Source organism: Neophocaena asiaeorientalis, unplaced genomic scaffold (assembly GCF_003031525.2).
Source record: "Neophocaena asiaeorientalis asiaeorientalis breed wild unplaced genomic scaffold, Neophocaena_asiaeorientalis_V1.1 scaffold91, whole genome shotgun sequence".
NCBI classification, from domain to species: domain Eukaryota; kingdom Metazoa; phylum Chordata; class Mammalia; order Artiodactyla; family Phocoenidae; genus Neophocaena; species Neophocaena asiaeorientalis.
In genome coordinates, this window is record NW_020173198.1 from 8,642,075 (window position 1) to 8,658,929 (window position 16,855).

The following is a 16,855-nucleotide window of genomic DNA, read 5'->3' on the forward strand; positions in this document are numbered from 1 at the left end:
ATCTACATGGCAGAGAATGAAGTTGGACTCCTACCTTATACCATACACAAAAAGTAACTCGAAATGGATCAAAAAGACCCAAAGCTAAGACCTAAAACTATAAAACTCTTAGAAGAAAACAGGGGGAAAGATTCATGACCTTGGATTGGCAATGATTTCTTGATTCGACACCAAAAGCACAGGCAACCAAAGTAAAAACAAACAAATTGGACTACATCCAAAAAAAATGGTTTTTTTGACTACATCAAAATTTAAAACTTCTGTGCATCAAAGGAGAATCGGAAGAGTGAGGAGACAACCTGTGGAATGGGAGCAAATCATTGCAAATCATATATCTGATTAGGAATTGATATACAGAATACATGAAGAACTACAACTCAACAACACACAAATACAAATAACCAGATTTAAAAATAGGTAAAGGACCTGCACAGCCATTTCTCCAGGAGATATACAGATACCCAACAAGTAGACGAAAAGATGCTCAACATCATTAATCATACAAAACCACAATGAGATATCACCTCATATCCATTAGGACGGCCACTATCCAGAAAAAGCAGAAAATAGCATGTGCTGGTGAAGATGTGGAGAAACTGCAACCCTGCACACTGTTGGTAGGAATGCAAAATGGAGCGGCTGCCATGGAAAACAGTATGGCAGCTCCTCAAAAAATTAAAAATAGAACTACCGTGTGATTCAGCAGTCCCACTTCTGAGTATATCCCCAAAAGAATTAAAGCAGGGTCTCAAAGAGATATATGTACACCCATATTCATAGCAGCATTACGCACAAGAGCCGAAAGTGGGAGCAAGCCGTGTCCATCAATAGATGAATGGATAAACAAAATGGGGTACAGCCATACAATGGAATATTATTCGGCCTTAAAAAGGAGAGAAATTCTGACACCTGCTACAACATGGATGAAGCTTAAGAATATTATGCCAAGTGAAATAGGCGAGTCACAAAAAGACAAATATTGTATGATTTATTCCAGTTATATGAGACATCTAGAGTAGCCAAACAGAAAGCGGAGTGGTGGTTGCCAAGGGCCGAGGGGAGACGGAAATGGGGATTTGTTAGTTGTTGCTTAATGGGTGTAGAGTTTCAGTTTTGCAAGATGAAGAAGTTCTAGGACTGGTTGTATAACAACGTGAATGTACTTACACTACTGAACTGTACACTTAAAAGTGGTTAAGATGGTAAATTTAATGTCACGTATTTTTCCACAATTTTTTAAAAGAATTGTAAATAAAACAAAGAAAGGAGACAGAATTTTTCCAAATCACAGTCATTTCAAAATGAAAACCAGATTTTAAAAGGAGTAAAACACTAAAGCACTGTGTCTGGGGACAAGGGGAAGAGTAAAAACTGGAATAAGCTGACTGTGTGAATGTTTTTCTTCCTAATCCCCAAGTAAGCTATAGAAGCTGTAAAACAAATCAAAATTAGCTACAGTAAAAGTGTATTGAATTTTTGAACTGTGCTACTTACTTAAAGCCTCAAAACTAGCACAATAAAATCATTAAACGTTCAACATAATATTCATCAAAGCAATAAAAGGAAATTGAAAAACCAACAGTCCTAAATGCACTTCCAATCATACCTGCACTAGACAAAGAACAATGACAAATGTGATACTTTCAATCTACCTCCTCTACCAGGGTGCCAAGGAGCAAAGGAGAAGCAAAACCTAGCAGGGTAAAAGAAATCGAAGATGATTCCCTCGTTTATCCAGAGGAATGCACCTCCCAGGGGCTCCAGAAAAACTAGACCACAGGGCACAGTTTAAAAAAAAGACTCAATAATTCCCCCACCTCCATCCCAACCGTCTGAAAAGTATTCCATGAACTGGCCCCTGCCTGCCTCTCCCCTTGTCCATCATTCTCTGAATCCTGTTGACCGTGCTTCTGTGAAGAACCAGATGATAAATGTTTTGAGCTTTGCAGGCCATATGGTCTCTGTAGCAACTACTCAACTCTGCCATTGTGGCACAAAAGTAGCCCAAGACAACACAAAATTGTTGTTCCAATTTATGGACACCAAAATCTGAATTGTTTCACATGCCATGAACTATTATTCTTCTTTTGATTTTTTTCTATAATTTAAAACTACAAAAACCATTCTCAGTTGGAGGGGTTGCATTTGAACTGCGGAGCGAATTTTGCCAAGCCCTGTACTAAACACGCTGGCCTGTCCTGGGTCATGACCTTTGTACATGCTGTTCCCTCTGCCTAGAATGCTTTTCCCTCCACTCTTGGCCTGGCTAACTCCTCATTCTTAAGGTGTCAGCTTAAATGCTGCTTTCACAGAGAGGCTCCCTTTATTTCACCCCATCCATATAGTTCTCCTTGAGTCTCTCTCATAGCATCCTGCCCCTTTTCCCACAGGACTTACCAGTTTGTAATTATACATTAATTTTATGCACTTATTGTTCAAAATGTGTCTTCTACTAGACTGAAAGTTCTGTGAGGGCAGGAGTTGTTCTGTTTTGCTCACTATATCCCCAGGATCTAGTACCATGCCTGGCACACAGGAGATACTCAATATTTGTTGAATGAATGAGTGAATGTTGTCTCACAAAGTTCTCATTTATCTCACACATTGCCTGGAGCCTATCTTGGTGGTAGCTACCCTCAGCCAGTGGGAGAGGAAACAAATCTAACTGTGATCCGCTGGGCCACCCTGGGGGAGTGGGGAGTAGGGAAGCTTTCGCTCAGAGCAGCACTTCTTATGCCTAGCTCCATCATTTTGGGCCCAAACACATCCCATTTAGAAATTGACGGTTTCGGATCTGCGCAGGCATTCTTTTTGTGTGTGTGTGGGGGGGGGGGGGGGGGGGGGGGGGGTTTTTTCTCTTCTTTTTTTTTTTTTTTACGGTGCCCCTGCAGCACAGCACACGGGATCTTAGTTCCCCGATCAGGGATGGAACCAGCACCCCCTGCGGTGGAAGCGAGAAGTCTTAACCATTGGACCGCCAAGGAAGTCCCAGCGCAGGGATTCTTGAAAAGATAAATTCCCTCGTGGAAAATAACAAGAAATCTCCCAGCGATAGTTCCTTCCTTTTTATTTCCTGTTCAGTAATTCAAGTTAACAACCATGTCATCTCAATTAGTGCTAATCGTTCTTCAACACCTCTCTGAATTGGCCAGTCTCTTTTTCAACCAGGAGAGAGCAACACTCCAGGCTCAGAACCTTCATGAGGCCACAACTTATGACTAGAATTTAACAATTTCATTTTAAAATTAACTTACAGTAAAATATTTGGGGGATATAGCTCTATGGATTTGAACACTTGCATAACCACCACCACAATCAGGATACAGACAGTTCCATCACCCCCAAAACTCCCCTGCGCCCCTCCCTGTAATCACCCCTCCTCCCATCCTTAGTCTAACAAGGATCTGTTCTCCATCTCTTTAGTTTTGCCTTTTTCCAAATGTCATATATATGGAATCATACAGAATGTAGCCCTTTGAGACTGGCTTCTTTCATAATCTAGTTAGAATTTAATAACATGGTTTGGTTTTCCCTGTATGTATATATGTCTATAAATGTATAGTCACTATAAGCAAGTAATAGAAGTTTTCCATTTATAATAATGTTTATCTATAAGTAAGTGATAGAAGTTTCCATTTACAACAATGTTTCCTTTTAAAATAAATCTTTTAGGTTAAAAAGAACAGATAACTAATAGTATTCACGGTAAGAAAAAGGGCAGCAATTATGAAGGTGGAATGCAAATGACTAAATTTGGGGAAACAATGGACATTATACACTAATATAATTACATACTCTCTCTGTCCCCCCAACAAACGCACGAAATGCCAGTTGTAATTCTAAGAATTCCTGAAAGGGAAGGAAAAGGAATTTAGAAAGAAGACAGCACTCATTCCCAGGCATCTCATTTGAGCCAAGCCCTCATAATTGCAGTTCTAGAAGCTTTGATTCTTTCAGGCACCTGATCTTGGAAAGGCAATTCCCACACGAACAACCAAGGCCACCACACGTCTGGGAGCCGTTGCCCAGGCATCAGGCCATGCGCTCACACACATCCACGTTTCAGCAGAGACGTAGATTTTGTTTGCTCACAATTGCTTTGTTGTTCTTTCTGGGCTGGTCATGTTAGCTTAACGATTACTTTGGCTGTCATCATGGAAGCCACTGTAAACAAATGCTTTAGAATCCTTTTTTCTGCGGGGAAAGCTCAGAACAAGGAAATAAAGACAAGGAAATCAGTCTCTTTAAAGCATGTGAGGGCAAAACCTTCAATCACCCAATCACTTTAACAACATCTTCCCAGAACTAAACATTTGTTAGCACGCGTCCCATGAGGCTTCTCGGAGACCATTTCTGCCTTTGACTCAGGCACATTCAATGCCACACATTGGATCCCTCAGAAAATAAGGTCTGGTTTGCTATGAATAGAAGGGGAAATATAAATATAACAAAATGGGTACATTTTGTCTTTTTTCATGTTTTCCCTTCAACAAGGAATTTACTAAATTTTCAAGACACAATGTCCAAGGAGCGATCATCATATTTTATGAATGACAAAAGAATATAAGATTTTTAGCTTGCTAAGCACATGAGGAAGTGTCAAAGACTAGAAAATAAACGTGCATTTTAATCTTACGAAGGGCATCACCTTGACGTGGCAAAAATCTATCCAGAGAATGGTCTAATGGGCTGCATTTAGCAGTGAGGTAGCCGATGCCTCTTATGACACAAAATGAAGATGAGTTCTAATATATTTTTAAAATAAGACTTGGGAAGCTTGGGAGGATAGATTTGGCAAATGTCAGCAATTAATCTCCATGAGGAAATTTCAAGAAAAAGAGTGGGATGATTTTACATACTTTTTAAAATAAAGTTATTTATTTATTTTTGGCTGCGTTGGGTTTTTGTTGCTGCGCGCGGGCTTTCTCTGGTTGCGGTGAGCGGGGGCAACTCTTTGTCGCGGTGCGTGGGCTTCTCACTGCAGTGGCTTCTCTTGTTGCGGAGCATGGGTTCTAGGTGCGCGGGCTTCAGTAATTGCGGCACATAGGTTCTAGAGCGCAGGCTCAGTAGTTGTGGCACACGGGCTTAGTTGTTCTGCAGCATGTGGGATCTTCCCGGGCCAGGGCTCCAACCCATGTCCAATGCATTGGCGGGCGGATTCTTAACCACTGTGGCGCCAGGGAAGTCCCTAGATCAATAATATTTTAATGCAATATTTATTATTTATTTTTTTGGTGGTACGCGGGCCTCTAACTGTTGTGGCCTCTCCCGTTGCGGAGCACAGGCTCCGGACGCGCAGGCTCAGCGGCCATGGCTCACGGGCCCAGCCGCTCCACGGCATGTGGGACCTTCCCGGACCTGGGCACGAACCCGTGTCCCCTGCATCGGCAGGCGGACTCTCAACCACTGCGCCACCAGGGAAGCCCTAATGCAATATTTTTTAAAGTAAAAATGCAAAATCCATGATGAACCAAATATCAACATTTTCAATAAAGACAGGTCGGGATTACTAACTTGTCCTCTAGCTCCAGTCTGGCTCAGCTCCATACTGCCTGGCAGGCAGGACCCCGAAATCTAGGTGTTCCTTAAGTCACATACTGCCAGGTACCATCATCTCACCCCAGGAGTGACAGTTTTGGGGGCAAAGAAAACCATCTTCCTGGAGATCACTGCCTCTCTCCTCTCATTTTTTAAAAAATAACTTTATTTATTTATATTTATTTTTGGCTGCGTTGGGTTTTTCTTTGCTGTGCGCGGGTTTTTCTCTAGTTGCAGCGACGGGGACTACTCTTCGTTGCGGTGCACGGGCTTCTCATTGCGGTGGCTTTTCTTGTTGCGGAGCATGGGCCCTAGGCGCGTGGACTTCAGTAGTTGTGGTGCAAGGGCTCAGTAGTTGTGGCACGGGGCTTAGTTGTGCTGCGGTATGTGGGATCCTCCCAGACCAGGGATCGAACCCGTGGCCCCTGCATTGGCAGGCAGATTACCAACCACTGCGTCACCAGGGAAGTCCCTCTCCTCTCATTTTAAGGCCTTTCCTCTGATCAGACAATTTGTAAGTCTCTACCACAGGAGAAAATTCTGCCTGTCCTTTGGAAATCCACTATTTTGCATTTATTGGGGATGCAAATACAGGAAATGTTGGTAGCAGTAACTATGGTCCCCAGTTCTTCCTGTGAATTATAGAAATAGGACTTTCTTCTCTTTTATTAAATGCCACCCCACCCAGATTCAAATGCCATAGAAAGTGGAACTTGTTTGTTTGGGCTTGCAAAAACCCGGAAATCTTACCCAGTCTCTTATTTCTTTCCCTACGAATAGAGTGTCTTTCCTAGAAATGACCCTGTCTAATGATTAGCATTTCATCAGCATGAGTTTGTCTCTGGGAACATTGAACCTTAGGCTGCTGGAAATAACCTAAGCAGTAATATAGTCCAATCTCCCGTTACTCCATTCCAGGAGCTCTTGTCAAACGTGATACATCATGTGATTACCTCACCCAGCCTCTGAGGAGAGGACTCTTCCTGGCAAAATAGGACTCTAAACCCCACCGCTTGACATCCAAGCTCCTTTTCCCCTTTTCAGTGCAGAAGGAATCTAGTCAAACAACAACAGTAACTAATGATAAGCATAAAGACAGCACCATTTGTTGAGAGCTTAACTGAGCACCAGGCACCAGCTATACCCTTCACATGCATTAGCAATTGAATCCCCAAGCAAATTTATGGACAGGTATTATTATCTCTACTTTATGATGATTACATTGAGGCCCAGAGAGGGTAAGTAATTTGTCCAAGGTCACACAGTTAAACAGACAGAATGGAATTCAAACTCTTCCCTGTCTGCCTGAACTTTAATCATCATCGTCGTCATCATTGCTATCAGAGGAAGAAGAGAAGGATGAGGAGGAAGAGGAGGATGAGATAACGTTTACTGAGTGCTGACAGTGCACCATATTTTCTGATTACCCCTGATAGCCTCTCGTGGGTCTGGGAGCTCTTAGCACACTATTTATCCTACAGACAAGCAATCTGAAGCCAGAAAGGTCCAACTCACCCAGAGTCTCACGGTGAGGACCTGGGAAGCCCAGATTCCAGCTCAAACAGACAGCTCTAGAGCCTTCTCTTATGGCCAACACTCATTTGCCTCCCACTTCCCCAGAGTCATTCTTTCCTCTAACAAATATTTATTGTGCATTTATTCTGTACATAGCATCTGGTGCTAAGCAACAGGACAGCCCCAGTTTGGGCCTCCTCCCACGACTCATTCCCAAGGGTTCCCCATCATTTGTGTGAGCCCCCCCAACACTCCTTCAAAGCGTCCTCTCTTACCTGCTTCCCATCCTGTAGGAATGCACTGGCATTTCCTCTCCACTCTGCAGAGACAATGGGTCCTCTTTTCTTACTAAGCCATAAGGCTCATCTTTTTCTGCCTTAAACACAGCCCTGCTTGCTCTCTTGGTCATGCCTCTGGGCTCCCAAGGAGGGGATGTTTACCAGCTCGTGGCAATTTTATGCCACCCTGGTTATCATCTCTCCCCCTGTCTGCCAATGAATAACTGGGTCTCACCCATTAAATGCAGATCAGTCCTTGACCCACAACTTCATGGCTGCACCATGGCCTCTTTGTGCTGGGTTTGGGGGGGGAAAAAGCCCTAACTCAGGGCTCACATCGTGTATTTATTTATTGCCGAACCTCAGCCCCACCCTCTCATCAATGTTCTTTCAGCATTAGTGTAATAAAAAGATCAAAGTTCTTGCTAAAGGTTATCTTACTTCTTGGACAACATAAGGAAGTTAGTAAGGTTGGGTTTTTCCCCCCACCCCAGAGAGCTTAGCTTTTCATTTTTACAACAAAGCCATTCTGGACTGAATGCTCCACTAGACACCCTCAGACACCCTCCACTTTGTCCTGCAGATTCAGCCCCTCGGGCGATATTCAGACTTTACAGGTTTAACTGCATAATTATGATGGCCTGTCTTGCAGGGACAAAGGATAGTGTGGAACCAGCCCACACTCAAGCCTGACTTGAATCAAATCCTGACTCCAGCACTTTATGATTCTACCCCCCTGAACCAAGTCTATCCCTCTGAATCTCAATTTCCCCCATCTTACCTGAAAAATGGGGACAATATACTCAACCTCCTGAAAAGTGCTGGTTAGACCTGAATGGGTTAACCTCTGAGAAAGGTTGGACCATTTTAATGGTCAGGTTATTAACGGCTACCTAAGGTTCGCTAATCCTCCAGGAAACGGTCATGTCTAGGAGCGAGAGTATTCATATGGAAAAAAAGACAGAAGTAGATGATCCAGGGCTGGAATTTTTACAAATGCCAAAACAAACAAGTTTCCTATGGCATCTGACTCTGGATGGATAGCATTTAAAAGAAAAAAAAGTCCTATTCTATAATTCACATGAAGAATTGGGGGACCATAGTTACTGGTCCCAACATTTGATGTGTTATTAATGGGCCCCCAATAAATACAAAATAGTGGCTCTCCAAAGGCAAGGAAACTCTTTTCCTGTTTATTTTATTTAAAAAAAATTTTTGGCTGTGTTGGGTCTTCGTTGCTGCACAAGGGCTTTCTCTAGTTGTGGTGAGCAGGGCCTACTCTTTGTTGCAGAGCACGGGCTCTAGGCGCATGGGCTTCAGTAGTTGCGGCACGTGGGCTCAGTAGTTGTGGCTCACGGACTCTAGAGCGCAGGCTCAGTAGTTGTGGCTCACGGGCTTAGTTGCTCCGCGGCATGTGGGATCTTCCCGGATCAGGGATCGAACCTGTATCCCCTACATTGGCAGGTGGATCCTTAACTGCTGTGCCACCAGGGAAGTCCGTTTTCTCCTGTTTAGACAGAGACTTGCTTTACAAATTGTCTGATCGAGGAAAAAGAGAGGAGATAGGTGGTGATCCCCAGGAAGACGTCACTCCTGGGGCGAGATGACAGTACCTGGCAGCATGTGACTCAGGGGTCCTGCCTGCCAGGCAGTAGGGAGCTGATCCAAGTTGGAGTCCAAGGCAAAAGGACAGATGAGTAATTCTTTTGTAAGTATAAGTCAGGGTGTCTCAATCCCAGCACTATGGACATTTGGGTCAGATCATTCTCTGTCGTGGGGTCTTTTCTGGGTATTGTAGGATGTTTAGCAGCTTCCCTGGCTTCTATTCAGTGAATGCCAGTAGGACACTCATCACTACCCCCGCAAGCTGAGAATGAGTAAATGTCCCCGGGGGGCAAAACTGCCCCTGGTTGAGAGACGCTACTGTGAAGGCTGTGATGCTGCACGGATTGGGGATGGCATCTCCCAATTCCCCACTGCATAAGACAAGGAAAGGAGTGTCTCATCATCTTCCTCTAATAAACTTTTCTCCTCCTCAGTTTCCCCACTTCTAGAAACTCTACCATATTTTTACATCTTGTGGTTTATAAGACATATATTCTGCCCTACAAAATGTAATTATATGTTTCTTGCTTTGTCTGCAGGCAGACTGGAAATTGACACTCGTGGTTGCTTCTGGAGTGAGGAAATGGGTGGCTGGGGATAGATATGGAGGGAGAGATTTTTCAATATTTGCTTAGATGTCTTTTGGATTTTATACCGTGTGGAAGTACAACATTCATAAAACATATTAAAATTTGCAAATTTTCTGCTGTGAATGGCACACGATTTGTAAGGTACGATCCCATTTTTTTTAAGACCAGTAAAAATGACCTATATGAATTTAGCATATGCAGTGGGAGGGAGAGAAACCTAGAGAAACGTACATGAAACTCTGAACAATGATTATCACTAGGGGATGAAACCACAGAGAGTTTCTCACCTCCTATGCAAATATTTTCAGGGGGCACAAATTTTTAAAATTATGTATTTTTTGTTATGTATTACATTTGTTATCAGATAAAACGACAGGAAGAGTAAAAGAAAAAGAACTATTTCCAAAGCCTCTAGGAAACACCTAGAGTTTTGTAAGAGAGAGAGAGGGAGAACCTTCTGGAAGGAGCAGATACTGGGACCCAAGCCACAGGAAGCAGGGATTCCAGAAAGAGGCAGATGAGGGAATTGGACATGGAAAGAGGAGGCATGAATTAAGATGATGGCAGTGGAAATGGAAATAAATGGGCAGTTTTGAGAAGAAAGGATAGCTCTGTGTCATCAGGCTGTTTATTAATCTCCCTCAGTTTCCTTGGCTATAAAATGGAGACAATTATAACTAAATAAGTAACTAATGTTTATTATTACATTGTTCTTATCATCATATATATGTTGATTATATTTAATCCTCATGGCAGCCCTGTGAGTTATGTATATTACAATCATCCCATTTTACGGATGAATCATTTGAAGTACAGAGAGGTTAAGTAACTTGGCCCAAGTTCACAGAGCTAGGAAGTGGCAGAGGTAGGACTGGAACCCAGGCAATCTGGCTTTGGAGCCCAGGTTCCATAGATGACCAGAACTGGGGCTTAGCACAATGCCTGGCACAGAACAAGCGGAACAAATGTTAACGACTCATTATACCAGAAGGCTAAGATCCCTACCCCCACCAAGTGCACACATCAAAGGATGGAGTTCCCCAAGCAGACAGCACGGTGCTCTTCCCGTCATATGCCAGCTTTACTGTCCCCAGAAATTGCCCTGAAGCACCTAAGGGTCGCACTTGTCCTATCAGAATACAAAAACTCTTCAAGGATTTGACAGGTGGAGATCCCAGAATGAGACTCTCTACATGAGAAGGGGTTTGAGGAAAGGACACTTTAGTTAATCCTCCTTGGAGAGTTTTACCTGCACATCAACAGATCCTAAGGCAAGGAATAGAAAAGAGCATCACACATTCATAATACGAACAAGGGTTGCCATTTATCATGTGCCAGACACTGTGCCAAATGCTTTCGAGACAGTTCTGATTATCCTTCTAACAACACTTGTGAGCTCCTATTATTGTGCCCGTTCCACAGATGAGGGAACTGAGGCTCGCAGAGCGATTTGCCGAAGTCCCAGAGCTGGGAATTACTTTCAGGATGATATCTGAATGCAGGTCTAATTAGAATAACCACCACATAATTGTTCTTGCTTCCTGAAATCCTCCTCCCAAAAGCCCATCTGCTGCAATGGGTAATCAACTGAAGCAGAGAGGACTCAGGGCCTCCTCTGAATAACAGAAGGGTAGCAGGTCCTCAAGATAGCCTCCTTGTACACTAGATGGAGACCAGGATGTCAAGTGACGACCCTCCCTCTGCACTGAGCATGGGGGCTTCTCAGGAATATTCCAGAGGGCAAACAGGGGCCTGGTTCTGTGGACTGCACAGAAGGCAGGAAAGCTCCTTGGTCACCTCCTCCCCGCTTCCCCCACTTCCCCTCTCCATAATCAGACACGCCTGCTGTGCCATCCCCTCCACTTTCTAGTGGGCAGACATAGCATTTACTGTAGCCGAGGTTTATTGAGTACCTGCTAAGTGTCAGGCACTACTCTGAGAGCTTTATCTTTATTTAAACCAGACAAAAGCTATATGGGGTAGGTACTGTCACTATCCCTATTTTATGAATAAGGAAACTGAGACACAGAAGAGTTAAATAACTTGCCACACTACCCCTATTGGAAAGTGATGGTACCTGGATCGGGCATCAGAACTACACAGACCTTATGATCAAACAGACCTGGATTCAAATATTGACTCCTCTACCAGCCACCGGTGTGACATCTCCCAAGTTACCTAACCTCTCTGAACCTCAGTCTCCTCGTCAGTAGTACGGGAGTAGCAAGGATTGTTGTAAAGGATAAAAAGAAATATGTTTTCCTTACTCATTTGACAAATATTTATTTAGCATCTACTATGTGCCAGGCACTAGGGATGTATCTGCAAACAAAACAGGGGGAAAAAAATCCTACACTTGTGGCATGCACACTTTAGCAGGGAGGCACTTACATATTAGCTCAGTTAATCCTCACAATAACCCCAAAGGTTAGGCACTATCAATATTATACCCGGGCTTCCCTGGTGGCGCAGTGATTGAGAGCCCGCCTACCAATGCAGGGGACGTGGGTTCGAGCCCTGGTCCGGGAAGATCCCACATGCCGTGGAGCAACTAGGCCCGTGTACCACAACTACTGAGCCCAAGTGCTACAGTTACTGAAGCTCGCATGCCTAGAGCCCGTGCTCCGCAACAAGAGAAGCCACTGCAGTGAGAGGCCCGCGCAACGCAAAGAAGAGTAGCCCCCCACTCGCCGTAACTAGAGAAAGCTTGCGTGCAGCAACGAAGACCCAACTCAGCCAAAAATAAATAAATTTTAAAAAATATTATACCCACTTCCCAGATAGGGAGAACGGGTCTCAGAAGCAGTTTATCCCCACCCCTTCTTCATCCTTCTAGGAAGTAGCAGAACCTGGATTAGACGTTAAAGTCCAGTCTCTGGAGTTCGACTTCCTGGTTTCAAATCCAGCTATTTCCATCTAATTGCTGTGGGCAAGTTACTAAATCCGTCTGAGCCCGAATCTCCTCATGGGAAAATGGGACCAGGAGACCCTATCTCACGAGATTATCCCAAGGGGAAATAAACCAAGTCTAACATTTAGGAAGCACTTCTTGGGTTCCCAGCACACAAAAGGCTCACAGAAACCCTAGGAGGGACGTCCTATTTTTAACAGAGTTGGAAACTGGCTCTCAGAGAGGGTAAGTAATTTAACTAAAGGCGCACAGCGCATAAACGGTGTGATTCCACAGCCCGCTCTCTGACCCCCATCGCGGCGCGAAGAGAAGCTCTCCGGTCCGGCAAGGTTGAGTGAGCGCCAGATAACTGGATGCGATTATCCTTTCCTTCCTTCAGCTGCAGGGGAGGGCTGCCCGAGGCGGCAGCTGGCGCGCACCCCTGGGAAACTTTCCTAGCGCGGAGGTCCGCGCGCGGCTGCCTGGAGCTGGAGCCACTGTCTCGATACCCCCACCCCCCGATTCCCGCCCCCGAATTCTTGCTCGCTCCCCACTCCCCGCCAAGGCTGCCACCCGGGGCCACCCTGCTGCAGACCCGCGTTGGGGACACGCCCCGCTGGGGCGCCTTGTTCTGCCCATCGACCCCCTCTCGGAGTCAGCGAGGGGGCTCCTCCACGTGGCCCAACTCGGCGGATACCTGGCAAGGCAGCCCCAGGGCCCGCCCCGCATCCTGGCGAGGCCACCTCACCTCCCACCGAAGTTCGCGTCCCCTGCGCCTGGCACTCCGGCCGCCGCCCGGTTGGCTCACCCGCGAGGAGCGTCGGCGACACTGGGCCTGGCAGCAGGTAGACTGCGCGTCCCTGCACCCGCGCTGGACTTCCTGCCTGGAGGGCCGATTGCTTTCTTTGTGGAATCGAGCCAGGTTCTTGCGAGTGCTGAGCTAGCACACCTGTTGGCATCCGAGACCTCTACTCATTAACCTCGAGTCTGCATTCATTCTTTGCTTCCATTGATCAAACCATACAGAGCGCCCACCAGATGCTGCACAACCGCTTGGGTGCTGCGGGCACCCAGGGGACCCGGAGGGCGCGCGGACTAGGGCTGCGCTCTCCAGAACGTTGGCCACTAGCCATGTGTGGTTATTGAGGGCTTGAAATTGTGGCTCCAAAGACTGAGATGTGTTTAACAATTAGGACCAAAAAGAGTTTTTAAAAAAAACTCATTAACAAGTGTTAAATTGAATGTTAAAATGATAATATTTTGGATATAGTTTTTAAAATGAAATTATTATTAATCTCACCTGTTTCTCCTTTTCTAAAACACAGTTACTAGAACATTTATGCGGTATGATGTGTCTCCTTTCATATTTCTATTGGGTGGTGCTGACCTTGGGCAGGAACCCATAGGGTGTTCCCAAATAACCTCTCCCAGTTCTCCGTTCTAGAATTTATTCAGCCTTTTCTTATTTCCTCCGGGAAACAGTTGGGGAAAACCTACTGTGTACCAAGCATGAAGCTTGTGTTTGTTCACAAACTCGGGAGCTTCCCGGGTGAAATCCGAAACTGGTCCTGGTACACAGAGGGCAAGAAGAGGCCAGAGAAACAAGCAGATCACTCCAGATTGGTAGGTGGCAAGTCTAACAAGAAAGAGAACCTACCTACGAGGCTCGTCTTGGGTGCTGCAAGATCTCCGCCAGGAACCTCTGATGAATCCCCAGTACCCAGGATAGAGCCTGGCATGTCATAGGAATTTGGTATTCACTGAATGAATACAGTCACTGGAGCTGAGAGTGAGACAGGATAAGGAAATAAACCAGCCCACAAATTCAATGAGGACCCTGCAGCCCATGGCTGTTTCCTCACCGTCATCATCTTCAATTTTGTCAGCATGCCCCTTACATGTGTGTACATCGCTTTACAGTTTGCAAAGCACTTTCACACCCTTTATCACATTTGATACCTACACAACCCCATGAGAGGGATATTAGGGGACTGAAGAGTCACACTACCCCCCAGGCCCCAGTTTCTTTTTTTCTTTATTTTTAGTTGATGTATAGGTGCTGTACAATATTACATAAGTTACAGGTGTGTACTATAGTGACTCACAATTTTTAAAGGTTATACTCCATTTATAGTTATTATAAAATATTGGCTATATTCCCCGTGTTGTACAATAGATCCTCGAGGCTTATTTTATACCTAATAGTTTGTACCTCTTGCCCCCCTACCCCTATCTTTCCCCTCATCACTCCCCTCTCACCACTTCCCTCTCTCCACTGGTAACCACTAGTTTGTTCTCTACATCTGTGAGTCTTCTTCTGTATTATATTCACTAGCTTGTTGTATTTTTTAGGTTCCACATATAAGTGATATCATACAGTATTTGTCTTTCTCTGTCTGACTTACTTCACTTAGCATAATGCCCTCCAAGTCTATCCACGTTGCCGCCAATGGCAAAATTTCATTCTTTTTTATGGCTGAGTAGTATTCCATTGGGTGTATGTGTATATATATCTCACATCTTTACCCATTATCTGTTGATGGACACTTAGGTTGCTTCTATATCTTGGCAATTATAAATAATGCTGCTATGAACACTGGGGTGCATGTATCTTTTCAAATTAGTGTTTTTGCTTTTGAGATATATACCCAGGAGTGGAATTGTCCAGACCCCAATTTCTGATGGAAAAATAAATAAAACCAGGGGATTTGCCCAGGACCAATTTACTGTGGTAAAAGAACTATAATTCAACTACATCTTCTGACTCTGATAAAGGTGTCTTTATCTCAAGCAGAAATGCTGTGTGTGCAGTGGTTAGACATGCAAGCTGTGGAGTTTGGATAGAAAAGACTTTGAAACTTGCCTCCACCACTCCCTAGCTGTATGACATTGGGAAAGTCGCTAACCCTCTCTGTGCCTCCATTTTCTCAATCGTCAAATGGGCTAATAATAGTACCTACCTCACAGGGTTGTTCTGCGGGTTGAACTGAGATGAGATCTGGAATGTTACCATTAGCCAGTTGTTTTAAAATGTAAGCATGTTACTTTTTTGAGTTGCCCCCAACTGTGCCCAGATTTCTTCAGCTAACCTGATGGGGAGGGACTGGAAAGTATGACACCATCTATTTTAAAGGTGGTGAAACTAAGGCTTCTGGTCACAAAAGGGATTTGACTCAATGCTTTGGGAAGAGTAGCTGTGAAACTTCCATAGGAACCAGAAGGCAGGCTCCCCAGGGGCAAAGCAGAGCCGTTGCCACCCCCTGGAGCACACATTATATCCAAGACATGATTTTATTCTGCCATCTCCCGAGAGGATGGTGTTTACACACTGCAAGGTTGCTTGCAAATGAATACAAACGTAGCCCCGGAGCCTCCAGAAGCAGGGACTGCGCTCAGCCCAAAGGCTGCGATCCGCTCACACCCGCTCACCTGCGCCCCCTTGTGGGAAGTCCCTGCAGTCTGTCCAGAAGGTGCTGCGTCCGGAAAGGGAACCAATCTATATACTAAGTACCTCGGGCTGGGAGCCCACCCGGCACTTGACGTCATGTATGACCTCATTTAACGTCTCCATGAGGTAGCTTTACAAATATGGAGACTGAGTGATAGAAAGTAATACAAATAAAGAAAAACGAAACTTGCCCAAAGACACACCACTATCAAACATCAGAGCCAGCGTCCGACTCCTTGGAGCTTGCAGACTTTCCCCAATTTCGCATTGTAGCCTTGAAATGGAGTCAAGCCAAGTGACTTATTTGGGGGTCAAACTTTATCGCAATTCCATTATTCCATCCCACATGGAATCACAAATTACGAAAATATCCCCTCAGCACCTAGGAAAAAATCCCCCAATGATCAAGCACTGGGGAGTAGGATGGGACTGGAGGCCGACTGACTTCTAAGTGCACTGACATAACAGGTATGATTCCCAAGATAAACTGTTCCACCAGTTTCTAAACCACTGGCTTACATATACACTAGAATCCCATTTATTAAATATCAGCATAACATGTCTGTAAGTTAAGGTAAAGTGGTCAGAAGAACATAAGCTTAAAAGTGGTTACTGCTGGAGAGGGAAATAGAATAGAGTATTAAGAGGGATGTTAGTTTTTATTCTTGTTTCTGTGTCATTGGAAACAAGCATATTTATACATATTTCTGAAAAGTTGAACAAGCATTATTATTTTCATAAATTCAAAAGACAATTAAAATTATTTTAAAAGGCAATATTAAGCTGAAAATCCACGTGATTCTGAGGGGCATCCTGGATTAAAGATAAAAAATTATCTTAAAAATGGTAATGAGGGAACTTCCCTGGTGGTCCAGTGGGTAAGACTCTGCGCTCCCAATGCAGGGGGCCCGGGCTGGATCCCTGGTTGGGGAACTAGATCCCGCAGGCATGCCACAACTAAGACCCAGCGCAGCCTAAATAAATATTTTTT

At 44.6% G+C, this 16,855-nt stretch overlaps 1 protein-coding gene across 2 annotated transcripts in view; it reads right to left on the minus strand.

Moving 5' to 3' along the window:
• The window catches only part of TMC5 (transmembrane channel like 5), a 51,729-nt gene extending 44,266 nt beyond the window's left edge, over nucleotides 1-7,463 (minus strand). For both annotated transcript variants that reach the window (XR_003003223.1, XM_024744668.1), the window contains exon 1: nucleotides 7,329-7,463. The gene's annotated coding sequence lies outside the window, so the exon portion shown is untranslated. The remainder of the gene's footprint in view (nucleotides 1-7,328) is intronic.
• Between the last annotated feature and the right edge of the window lie 9,392 nt (nucleotides 7,464-16,855).